This window comes from Bufo bufo, chromosome 1, assembly GCF_905171765.1.
Source record: "Bufo bufo chromosome 1, aBufBuf1.1, whole genome shotgun sequence".
In the NCBI taxonomy this organism is placed as follows: domain Eukaryota; kingdom Metazoa; phylum Chordata; class Amphibia; order Anura; family Bufonidae; genus Bufo; species Bufo bufo.
The window spans coordinates 35,820,160-35,833,478 of NC_053389.1; the positions used below are offsets into that span (position 1 = coordinate 35,820,160).

At 47.7% G+C, this 13,319-nt stretch overlaps 1 long non-coding RNA gene across 1 annotated transcript; it reads right to left on the reverse strand.

Moving 5' to 3' along the window:
* Nucleotides 1–394: 394 nt before the first annotated feature.
* Nucleotides 395–12,612, reverse strand: LOC120993365. Its single transcript, XR_005777234.1, has 3 exons — nucleotides 12,602–12,612; nucleotides 7,133–7,138; nucleotides 395–850 (listed from the first exon to the last, which is right to left on the reverse strand). It is a non-coding gene; the product is annotated as an uncharacterized LOC120993365 (long non-coding RNA).
* Between the last annotated feature and the right edge of the window lie 707 nt (nucleotides 12,613–13,319).

Consider the following 13,319-nt stretch of genomic DNA (forward strand, 5'->3'; position numbering starts at 1 on the left):
AAGGACTTTCTGCTGAAGGATGTGACTCCATCAACTATCCGTATCTAGTGGTCTCACACCTCTGGTGTCTCGGAGCAATGCTATCAGCCGAGGCCTCACACTATACCTGGATTCCTTGGTTTATATATCTGGACTGGCATTTCAGCACACACCTGGTTTGCCAGATAAAGGAATGCAATGGGACGATCCTTGCTCTTTGGACACTTCCATAGCAATTCGGCATATGTGCATATTGTACATTGTTTGCCGTTATCACCTACATTATTTTATTAGTTTATTGTTTAGTTTTTTTGATTACTTAAAGGGGTTTTCTAATCCCACCTAATTTATACCAGGGTCAGGAGAGTGTGTAAATGAAAGAAAAAGAGCCACTGACGGTGTCCCTAACTGCACATCAACAGCCAAGGGTCCGACTGATCCTATAAAACAAAGGCTGCTTTAAGAAACAGCGCCCCCTCCTGTCCATGGAATAGAGCCGATACTACAAACATTATCTGGAAAGGCGTGGCACTACACTTTTGGAAGGAAGCAGCCATGTTTTCCTAATCCCAGACATTCTTTTAACTTGTTCTTAATTCTTCTTTTGCAGACTGTACAGATGGCAAAGTATATACTGATTTTGGAAGCAACTGTCCACCAACCTGCGATAACCCTAATCCTGCATGCAATTATATGTGTGTTCCAGGTTGTTTCTGCCCAAATGGCACTGTATAAAATATCTGGGGTGAATGTGTGGAAAAGGATAAGTGCAGACTCTGCAGCGGGAACACAACATATTCCATTTGTGCCAATAACTGCCCTGGTGTTGTATCTCCCCCACAATGCCTTAGAATAGAATGTAGTGTAAGTTCTGGTATCGATAGGATTTACTACAGACAAAATACATGTGATGGACCAATCTACAGATTATAGAAGGACCTGTATGGACCATTATACAGGGGCGGACATACCGCATGTGCAGCCAGTGCGGCTTCACAGGGGCCCAGAGCAGGAGGGGGCCCCTTCCTACCGGCAGCAGGGGGAGATGAGCGATTCCATTGTGGAAGCGCTCATCTCTATTCATCTGTATCGCTGTTCTTAGGACAGCGATATGGATGGATGCTGCGACAGGGGAGAGGCGTCTCCCTTCCCCAGTCCTCTCATAGGCTACAGGCACTAGGCCTGCAACCTATCAGAGGACGGCGCAGGCGGCGCGATGACGTCTTCACGCCGCCTGAGCCATACAGCGTGGGACACAGGCCGGAAGAGGCCTGCATCGCATCGCTGAAAGCGGCAAGGAGGTAAGTATGTGAGTTTATATATATTTTTTATTTACACTTTACTAGGGGCCCTATCTGGCACTCATGGGGGCATCTACTGTGGGCCCTATCTTATGTACATGGGGGCACTATGGAGGAGGAGGAGCACTATGGGGGCCCTATTTTAAATACTAACACACATGGGGGGCACTGTGGAGGGGGGAGTACGATTGGGGCCCTATTTTATATACTGGCACACATGGGGGGCACTATGGAGGGGGAGGAGAACTATGGGGGGCCCTATTTTAAATACTGACACACATGGGGGCACTATGGAGGGGGAGAGTACTATTGGGGCCTTATTTTATATACTGGCACACAAGGGGGGAACTATGGAGGGGGGGAGCACTATGGGGGGCCCTATGTTAGTTACTGGCACACATGGGGGTACTATGTAGGGGGAGGAGCACTATGGGGACCTTATGTTATATACTGGCACACATGGGGGCATTATGGAGAAGGGGGAGAGGAGCACTATGGGGGCATCTTCTGGGGCTCTATATTATATATTGGCAGACATGGGGGGCACTAAGAAGGGGGGAGCAGTATGGGGGCATCTACTGGTGACCCTATTTTATATACTGGCACACATTATGGAGGCATCTTATACTGGCACATTGTCAGGCACCATGGGGACAAGGGGAGGCGCACAATATAGGAGTATTTCATACTGGCACAAATTATAGGGCACTAGGGCAACTGGGGGCACTAAGAGGGTTTTTTGGCAAACAGTAGGGGGCATTGGCACACATTATGAGGGTACTATAGGGACATTGACTCTACAGGGGCACTAAGAGGAGGTATTTTTTTATACTGCTACACAACAGGGCACTTTTATGTACTGGCGCACATTATAAGGGAGCATTTTTCTACTGTTACACATTATAAAGAGAATTATTAACACTGGGGACATTATGGTGGGCTTTATTACAGTTGAGGGACTATGAGGAACCTGAATACTATGGGAGCTTTATTACTTCTGGGACACAGTGGGGTCATTATTACTGTAGGGGCACTATTACTACTACATGTTGTCTGGTAGATAATTATTTCTATTGGTGGGATTTTTGGGAGCACTGTTACTTTGGTGGGCACCCTGGCACGATATCAGCTTAGCACACTTATTTTTGGGGAACATTATGTTTACACTATTAGTATCAGGGACTAGAGATGTCCCGAATAGTTCGCCGGCGAATAGTTCCCGGCTTGTTAGCGTTCGCCGCGGCGGGCGAACATATGCGATGTTCGGTCCGCCCCCTATTCGTCATCATTGAGTAAACTTTGACTCTGTACCTCACAGTCAGCAGACACATTCCAGCCAATCAGCAGCAGACCCTCCCTCCCAGACCCTCCCACCTCCTGGACAGCATCCATTTTAGATTCATTCGGAAGCTGCATTCTTAGTGAGAGGACGGACAGTGCAGCTGCTGCTGATTTAATAGGGAAATCGATAGCTAGGCTAGTGTATTCAGTGTCCACTACAGTCCTGAAAGACTCATCTGATCTCTGCTGTAAGGACAGCGTCCTGACAGCACCCCAAAAAGCCCTTTTTAGGGCTAGAACATCAGTCTGCTATTTTTTTCCCTGTGTAATCTAATTGCAGCTTCCTGCCAGCGTGTGCGTCAGGCTCACAGCGTATACCGTGCCCTCTTGCCCAGTGCCACCACTCATATCTGGTGTCACAATAGCTTGCATTAAAAAAAAAAAAAAACTTTTTTGACTGTGAAATAATAGCAGTAATTTTCCTTCACAAGTGTGCGTTTCAGGGCCTGCCAGGGCACAGTGTCACACCAGTGCAACTCATATCTGGTGTAACAGTAGTGCACATTTAAAAAAAATATATACAATTTTGACTGTAATAGATTCAATAGCAGTTAGTTGTCTGCAAGTGTGTGTGTCAGGCCTACAGCGTCTACTCTGCCAACTTCTGCCATTGCACAGTGCCACTCATATCTAGTGTCACAGTAGCTTGTACGCATAGTACAACTTAACTAATCTAAAAAAAAATGACAGGCAGAGGCAGGCCACCCCGCAGGGGCCGTCGTGGTCGTGGTGCTGTGATTCCCTTTGGCCCTAGAATAATGCCCAGTGTTCAGAGGCCACATACCCTGAACTCGAAAAGTTCTGAGGACATAGTTTACTGGATAACACAGGACACCCAATCTTCTACAGCTTCCGCTCGGAACTTGGCGCACCATCTTCCTCCAGCTTAGCTTCAGGCACCTCTCAAATTACCACTCTCCCGCCTGCCGCCACCACCAACACTAGCACCACAGCTGCTTCACTTGATCTGTCAGAGGAGTTATTTAGACTTTTTTGACCTAGGCGACTTCTCTTCTCAGTGACAATACCTCCTGCTGCACTGAAGTTTGGTCGAGTCGTTCTCTGAGGGTGGACCCCGAAGGGCTGTGGCGATGCGTAGGACTTTAAAAGCTCCGCATGTCCTCCATCAACAACACGTCTGTAAAGCGTCCTGTCCTTCCCGGCGTGGTCATGGGAGGAGGAGGATTACTTTCACCTCTTCCCCTGTTAGATTCCCGTTGTGCTGTGACATCACCCTTATACGCTGTGTAAAACATACTTTTTAATTTATTTTGGAACTGCTGCATCCTTTCCGACTTGCGGTAATTCAGTAACATTTCAGGCACTTTCTGCTTATACCGGGGGTCTAGTAGCGTGGACACCCAGTACAGGTCGTTCTCCTTCAGCCTTTTTTATACGAGGGTCCCTCAACAGGCACGACAGCATGAAAGACCCCATTTGCACAAGGTTGGATGCCGAGCTTCTCATGTCCCGTTCCTCTTCCTCAGTGATCTCACTGAAGGTATGTTCTTCCCCCCAGCCACGTACAACACCACGGGTAACAGATAGGTGACAACGAGCACCCTGGGATGCCTGTTGTGGTTGGTCTTCCTCCTCCTCCTCAAAGCCACATTCCTCCTCTGACTTCTCTTCCTCACAGTCCTCTTCCAGCGTTGCCGCAGGTCCAGCAAGCGATGCTGATAAGGCTGTTTCTGGTGGTGATGGTGACCACAACTTTTCCTCTTCACGCTCATCTACTGTCATGCCCCGTCCTGACGGTGTGCGGAGGTCGGCCAGAATAGCAGCACGAGTTTAGTGTTTTGTTTTGGAGCTGTGCTGGATCCGCCTCCCATAAGGTGCACTGGGTGGGGTTATGAGTTTAAATAGCACTCCACCCCAGTGCTCTGAGCGGATTATATAAAGCACTTTGGTCTTGGAAGCTAGAAAGGAAGGTTGTCTGTTCCAGCGCAGAGAGATAAGTGTGGTTTCTTGTTTGATTGTTTGGTGTCATCTCTCCCATCCAGGTTTTGTGCGAGCAGGCTGCTCCTATTTCCCCTCTTCACCATCTCAGGGAATTTAGGGTGTTTCAGTCTAGGCACGAGGACACATCATACCTACCACAAAGGTCTGCATGTGGGCTGAGCAGTGCAGGGAGAGAGGTCAGGGATAAGTTAGGAGGTGACCCTTCCCCTGCCTCTCGCCTAGAGCCTGGTTGGTGGTTTAACTGTTAGTCTGAGTGCACATCCGCCGTGACATCTACGGCCTGATCCAGCACTCTTCGCAGGGCACGCTCCAGGAAGAAAACAAATGGTATGATTTCGCTGATGGTGCCTTCGGTGCGACTGACTAGGTTTGTCACCTCCTCAAAAGGACGCATGAGCCTACAGGCATTGCGCATGAGCGTCCAGTAACGTGGCAAAAAAATTCCCAGCTACGCAGAGGCTGTCCTAGCACCCCGGTCATACAAATACTCGTTGACGGCTTTTTCTTGTTGGAGCAGGCGGTCGAACATTAGGAGTGTTGAGTTCCAACGTGTCGGGCTGTCGCAAATCAAGCGCCTCACTGGCATGTTGTTTCACCGCTGGATATCTGAAAAGTGCGCCATGGCCGTGTAGGAACGCCTGAAATGGCCACACACCTTCCTGGCCTGCTTCAGGACGTCCTGTAAGCCTGGGTACTTATGCACAAAGCGTTGTACGATCAGATTACACACATGTGCCATGCAAGGCACATGTGTCAACTTGCCCAAATTCAATGCCGCCAACAAATTGCTTCCGTTGTCATACACCACTTTGCCGATCTCCAGTTGGTGCGGAGTCAGCCACTGATCCACCTGTGCGTTCAGGGCGGACAGGAGTGCTGGTCCGGTGTGACTCTCTGCTTTCAGGCAAGTCAACCCCAAGACGGCGTGGCACTGCCGTATACGGGATGTGGAATAGCCCCTGGGGAGCTGGGGGGGTGCCGTTGATGTGAAGCAAGACGCAGCAGCAGAAGAGGACTCAGCCGAGAAGGTTATGGTAGAGGATGGAGTAGGAGGAGTAGAGGAGGTGGCAGCAGGCCTGCCTGCAAGTCGTGGCGGTGTCACCAACTCCTCTGCAGAGCCACGCATTCCATGCTTGGCAGCCGTCAGCAGGTTTACCCAATGCGCTGACCGTGCTTTGCAGACCAGGTATCATATCAGTGGTCAGATGGACCCTTGCCCAAACACTGTGTGCCAGACATGCCATTACTTCCTTTTGCACAATCGAGTACAGGTTGGGGATTGCCTTTTGTGCAAAGAAATTTCGGCCGGGTACCTTCCACTGCGGTGTCCCAATAGCTACAAATTTTTGGAACGCCTCAGACTCCACCAGCTGGTATGGTAAAAGCTGGCGGGCTAAGAGTTCAGACAAGCCAGCTGTCAGACACTGGGCAAGGGGGTGACTTTGTGACATTGGCTTCTTACGCTCAAACATGTCCTTGACAGACACCTGACTGTGGGTAGATGAGCAGGAGCTGCTCAAGGCGAGAGACGGAGTGGCGGATGGTTGAGAGGGGGCAAGGAGGACAGCATTGGTTGACGTGGCTGAAGCTGTACTCATGTGTTGATCCCATAGGCGTTTGTGATGTGCGATCATGTGCCTTCGCAAAGCAGTTGTACCTAGGTGGGTGTTGGACTTCCCACGACTCAGTTTCTTTTGGCACAGGTTGCAAATGGCATCGCTGTTGTCAGAGGCAGACACACAAAAAAAATGCCACACTGCTGAGCTCTGCAATGATGGCATTCTGGTGGTGGCAACAGCATACGTTGATTGGCATGCTGTCTGGCTGACCCCGGGTGCCGATGCATGCTGTCTGACTGTGCCACTAGCTCCTTGCGACGACCTCCCCCTGCTTCCAACTCGTCTCCTCCTCCTCTCTGTCTCCCCATCTGAACTTTCCCCCTGTTCTTCTTCTCTTCTAGCGGGCACCCACGTGACATCCACGGACACATCATCATCATCAACCGCTTCACGTGTATCTGACAACTCAGCAAAGGAAGCAGCAGTTGGTACAACATCATCATCATCATCATCACACTGTATGTCCATGTGTGTAATGCTGCCTGACTGAGACATATCCCTATTATCTACATCCTCTGGCAATAATGGTTGCTCATCACTGATTTCTTCCAACTGATGTGTAAATAACTCCTCTGACAGATCAAGTGAAGCAGCTGTGGTGCTAGTGTTGGTGGTGGCGGCAGGCGTGTGAGTGGTAACTTGAGAGGTGCCCGAAGCTAAGCTGGAGGAGGATGGTGCGTCAAGGTTCCGAGCGGAAGCTGTAGAAGATTGGGTGTCCTGTGTTATCCAGTCAACTATGTCCTCAGAACTTTTTGAGTTCAGGGTATGTGGCCTCTGAACACTGGGCATTATTCTAGGGCCAAAGGGAATCACAGCACCACGACCACGACGGCCCCTGCGGGGTGGCCTGCCTCTGCCTGTCATTTGTTTTTTGATTAGTTAAGTTGTACTATGCGTGCAAGCTACTGTGACACCAGATATGAGTGACACTGTGCACTGGCAGAAGTTGGCAGAGTAGACGCTGTAGGCCTGACACAGACTGATGTTCTAGCCCTAAAAAGGGCTTTTTGGGGTGCTGTCCTTACAGCAGAGATCAGATGAGTCTTTCAGGACTGTAGTGGACACTGAATACACTGGCCTAGCTATCGATTTCCCTATTAGATCAGCAGCAGCTGCACTGTCCGTCCTCTCACTAAGAATGCAGCTTCCGAATGAATCTAAAATGGATGCTGTCCAGGAGGTGGGAGGGTCTGGGAGGGAGGGTCTGCTGCTGATTCGCTGGAATGTGTCTGCTGACTGTGAGGTACAGGGTCAAAGTTTACTCAATGATGATGAATAGGGGGCGGACCGAACATCGCATATGTTCGCCCGCCGCGGCAAACGCGAACAAGCGATGTTCGCCGGGAACTATTCGCCGGCGAACTATTCGGGAAATCTCTAGTCCCTGATACTAATAGTGTAAACATAATGTTCCCCAAAAATAAGTGTGCTAAGCTGATATCGTGCCAGGGTGCCCACCAAAGTAACAGTGCTCCCAAAAATCCCACCAATAGAAATAATTATCTACCAGACAACATGTAGTAGTAATAGTGCCCCTACAGTAATAATGACCCCACTGTGTCCCAGAAGTAATAAAGCTCCCATAGTATTCAGGTTCCTCATAGTCCCTCAACTGTAATAAAGCCCACCATAATGTCCCCAGTGTTAATAATTCTCTTTATAATGTGTAACAGTAGAAAAATGCTCCCTTATAATGTGCGCCAGTACATAAAAGTGCTCTGTTGTGTAGCAGTATAAAAAAATACCTCCTCTTAGTGCCCCTGTAGAGTCAATGTCCCCATAGTACCCTCATAATGTGTGCCAATGCCCCCTACTGTTTGCCAAAAAACCCTCTTAGTGCCCCCAGTTGCCCTAGTGCCCTATAATTTGTGCCAGTATGAAATACCCCTATATTGTGCGCCTCCCCTTGTCCCCATGGTGCCTGACAATGTGCCAGTATAAGATGCCTCCATAATGTGTGCCAGTATTTAAAATAGGGTCACCAGTAGATGCCCCCATACTGCTCCCCCTTTCTTAGTGCCCCCCATGTCTGCCAATATATAATATAGAGCCCCAGAAGATGCCCCCATAGTGCTCCTCTCCCCCCTTCTCCATAGTGCCCCCATGTGTGCCAGTATATAACATAAGGTCCCCATAGTGCTCCTCCCCCTACATAGTACCCCCCATGTGTGCCAGTAACTAACATAGGGCCCCCCATAGTGCTCCTCCCCTCCATAGTTCCCCCCTTGTGTGCCAGTATATAAAATAAGGCCGCAATAGTATTCTCCCCCTCCATAGTGCCCCCATGTGTGTCAGTATTTAAAATAGGGCCCCCCATAGTTCTCCTCCCCCTCTATAGTGCCCCCCATGTGTGCCAGTATGTAAAATAGGGCCCCAATCGTACTCCCCCCCTCCACAGTGCCCCCATGTGTGTTAGTATTTAAAATAGGGCCCCCATAGTGCTCCTCCTCCTCCATAGTGCCCCCATGTACATAAGATAGGGCCCACAGTAGATGCCCCCATGAGTGCCAGATAGGGCCCCTAGTAAAGTGTAAATAAAAAAAAAATATAAACTCACATACTTACCTCCTTGCCGCTTTCAGCGATGCGATGCAGGCCTCTTCCGGCCTGTGTCCCACGCTGTATGGCTCAGGCGGCATGATGACGTCATCGCGCCGCCTGCGCCGTCCTCTGATAGGTTGCAGGCCTAGTGCCTGTAGCCTATGAGAGGACTGGGGAAGGGAGACGCCTCTCCCCTGCCCCGTCGCAGCATCCATCCGTATCGCCGTCCTAAGGACAGCGATACAGATGAATAGAGATGAGCGCTTCCACAATGGAATCGCTCATCTCCCCCTGCTGCCGGTAGGAAGGGGCCCCCTCCTGCTCTGGGCCCCTGTGAAGCCGCACCGGCTGCACATGCGGTATGTCTGCCCCTGTATCATGGTCCATACAGGTCCTTCTATAATCTGTAGATTGGTCCATCACATGTATTTTGTCTGTAGTAAATCCTATCGATACCAGAACTTACACTACATTCTATTCTAAGGCATTGTGGGGGAGATACAACACCAGGGCAGTTATTGGCACAATTGGAATATGTTGTGTTCCCGCTGCAGAGTCTGCACTTATCCTTTTCCACACATTCACCCCAGATATTTTATACAGTGCCATTTGGGCATAAACAACCTGGAACACACATTTTATCGCATACAGGATCCGGGTTATCGCAGGTTGGTGGACAGTTGCTCCCACAATCAGTATATACTTTGCCATTTGTACAGTCCGCAAAAGAAGAATTAAGAACAAGTTAAAAGAATGTCTGGGATTAGGAAAACATAGCTGCTTCCTTCCAAAAGTGTAGTGCCACGCCAATTCCAGAGGATGTTTGTAGTATCAGCTCTATTCCATGGACAGGAGGGGGCGCTGTTTCTTAAAGCAGCCTTTGTTTCATAGTATCAGTCGGACTCTTGACTGTTGATGTGCAGCTTAGGGACACCGTCTGTGGCTCTTTTTCTTTCATTTACACACTCTCCCGACCCTGGTGTAAATTAGGTGGGATTAGAAAACCCCTTTAAGTAATCAAAAAAACTAAACAATAAACTAATAAAATAATGTAGGTGATAACGGCAAACAATGTACAATATGCACATATGCCAAATTGCTATGGAAGTGTCCAAAGAGCAAGGATCGTCCCATTGCATTCCTTTATCTGGCAAACCAGGTGTGTGCTGAAATGCCAGTCCAGATATATAAACCAAGGAATCCAGGTATAGTGTGAGGCCTCGGCTGATAGCATTGCTCCGAGACACCAGAGGTGTGAGACCACTAGATACGGATAGTTGATGGAGTCACATCCTTCAGCAGAAAGTTCTTCTTTTATTAAAGATCTTTACGAAGGAAGATGTTTCTTATATAATGGTTTATAAAAGGTAAGACCAAACCAACTATCCATACCTAGTGATGTAATTCACCTGCGTGTGCTAGGGAAGCAGTAAAGACCGGCCATTAGTGCTGGTGACGTCACCGGGCTCACTGCTAGGTGGAAGTCTCTGCCTAGGATACCCATAGTGAGACCCGGTACCTCACCGGAGGAAAAGAAAAAGCCCTTGCCCTGCGCTATGCACCGCAGGACAAGGGGAAACATTGGAGCGTGAAATGCTCCGATGCTCCACTCATTCATGCTGAATGAGGGAAGAAGGGGTTATGTCCAGGCTCAGCTCTGAACATGGACAACCCCTTAAACTAGACTGTAGAAGATTCATTCTTGTTCTTTGGACACTTTCATCAACTCAGTATAGTACAATAGTTTAGTATTATATACTGGTTGCCTTTATCCCATCTGTTGTTTTGTGAGGGCGAGTTAATGGTTTATTGGTATGTTAAAATGTCACCACTAATAGAAAGTCTCATTGGGAATGATGGTTTCAATTCGAAGAAACAACAATTCTGAGCCCATTTTATGGCCGGAGCAGCAGCTGTCACTTTGACTAATGAACTGTTACCCGGGGACTATAGACTCGATATGGAGAAATTAAAATCGAATACTTATAGTAACAATAGTTTTTCAGTGCTTCCGTACTACCCTTCTGTTTTAGTGATTTATATGCTTTCCTTTTGTCATTTATTGCTTTCTTTACCGTTCTATTTATCCAAATTGGTTTCTTTTTGTTCCTTAACCTTTTATTCCCTCACGATATTTACCTCTCACAATGAGATTTTAGGATGCTTTTAAAGATATCCCATTTTGTGGCTGTATTTTAATTTTTGAGGACTTTGTCCAAGTTAGTTAGGCCTATGACCTCTCTTAGATAGCTAAATTTAGCTTTTTTGAAGTTTGGTATTTTGTTCTTAACCGTAGAAACGCTCTTTTGAATGATAATTGGAAGGTTATTACTTTATGGTCACTATTTCCGAGGTGTCCCCCAACCTGCACGTCTGTTGTTCTGTCAGGCCTATTGGTTAATACTAAGTCCAGTATGGCCGTCCCTCTAGTCGGGTCCTGAACCAGTTGGGAGAGGTAATTGTCTTTGGTTATTGCCAAGAACCTGTTTCCTTTATGAGATATACAGGTTTCAGTTTCCCAGTCTACACTCAACTAAAGAATTATTAGGAACACCATACTAATACGGTGTTGGACCCTCTTTTGCCTTCAGAACTGCCTTAATTCTACGTGGCATTGATTCAACAAGGTGCTGATAGCATTCTTTAGAAATGTTGGCCCATATTGATAGGATAGCATCTTGCAGTTGATGGAGATTTGAGGGATGCACATCCAGGGCACGAAGCTCCCGTTCCACCACATCCCAAAGATGCTCTATTGGGTTGAGATCTGGTGACTGTGGGGGCCATTTTAGTACAGTGAACTCATTGTCATGTTCAAGAAACCAATTTGAAATGATTCGAGCTTTGTGACATGGTGCATTATCCTGCTGGAAGTAGCCATCAGAGGATGGATACATGTTCTCATTCTGTTTACGCCAAATTCAGACTCTACCATTTGAATGTCTCAACAGAAATCGAGACTCATCAGACCAGGCAACATTTTTCCAGTCTTCAACAGTCCAATTTTGGTGAGCTCGTGCAAATTGTAGCCTCTTTTTCCTATTTGTAGTGGAGATGAGTGGTACCCGGTGGGGTCTTCTGCTGTTGTAGCCCATCCGCCTCAAGGTTGTGCGTGTTGTGGCTTCACAAAGGCTTTGCTGCATACCTCGGTTGTAACGAGTGGTTATTTCAGTCAACGTTGCTCTTCTATCAGCTTGAATCAGTCGGCCCATTCTCCTCTGACCTCTAGCATCCACAAGGCATTTTTGCCCACAGGACTGCCGCATACTGGATGTTTTTCCCTTTTCACACCATTCTTTGTAAACCCTAGAAATGGTTGTGCGTGAAAATCCCAGTAACTGAGCAGATTGTGAAATACTCAGACCGGCCCGTCTGGCACCAACAACCATGCCACGCTCAAAATTGCTTAAATCACCTTTCTTTCCCATTCAGTTTGGAGTTCAGGAGATTGTCTTGACCAGGACCACAACCCTAAATGCATTGAAGCAACTGCCATGTGATTGGTTGACTAGATAATTGCATTAATGAGAAATAGAACAGGTGTTCAAAATAATTCTTTAGGTGAGTGTATATCTGGGTAGTTGAAGTCCCCCATAATAACCACCTCATTATGATTTGCCGCCTTGTCTATCTCGTTTAGTAGTAGATTTTCTGTGGACTCTGGTATATTAGGCGGTTTAAAGTAAACTCCTATTAGTAATTTATTGTTGTTTTTAGCTTCATGTATCTCTACCCACAGTGACTCCACATGTTCATGTCCCTCACTTATATCTTCACGGAGTGTGGGCTTTAGACAGGACTTTACATAAAGGCAGACCCCTCCCCCTATCCGGTTTTGATGATCCTTTCTAAACAGACTGTAACCCTGTACATTAACTGCCCAGTCATAGTTATCATCTAGCCATGTCTCAGTTATTACCACTATGTCATAGTCCTCCTCACACATCACTAATTCCAGCTCCCCAGTTTTATTAGTCAGGCTTCTGGCATTAGTATACATACATTTGAGAGGTTTATGTATATTTTTTACACTACACCTTTCCTTCTGAATTGTTCTAGTCCCTCCTTCCATCCCCCCCCCCAGTCCCACTACCTTGCCCCCGGTCTCTATCTGCCCTACCTTCCCCTGCTATAATGTAATTTCCCTCCCCCCCCCCAGTCCCTAGTTTAAACACTCCTCCAACCTTCTAGCCATCTTCTCCCCCAACACAGCTGCCCCTTCCCCATTAAGGTGCAGCCCGTCCCTACGATAGAGCCTGTAGCCGATAGAGAAGTCGGCCCAGTTCTTCAGGAACCCAAACCCCTCCTTCATACACCAGTTCTTGAGCCACTTGTTAATCTCCCTAATCTCGCGCTGCCTTTCTTGTGTGGCTAGTGGTACAGGCAGTATTTCGGAAAATACTACCTTTGAGGTCCTTGCCATAAGCTTTTGACCAAAATTCCTGAAATCATTTTTAAGGACTCTCCACCTACCTCTAACTTTGTCATTGGTTCCAATATGGACCATGACAGTCGTTGCTATCATAATCACTGCACACTTCACTTATTTAGTCAGTTACGGGGCCAAAACTGACCA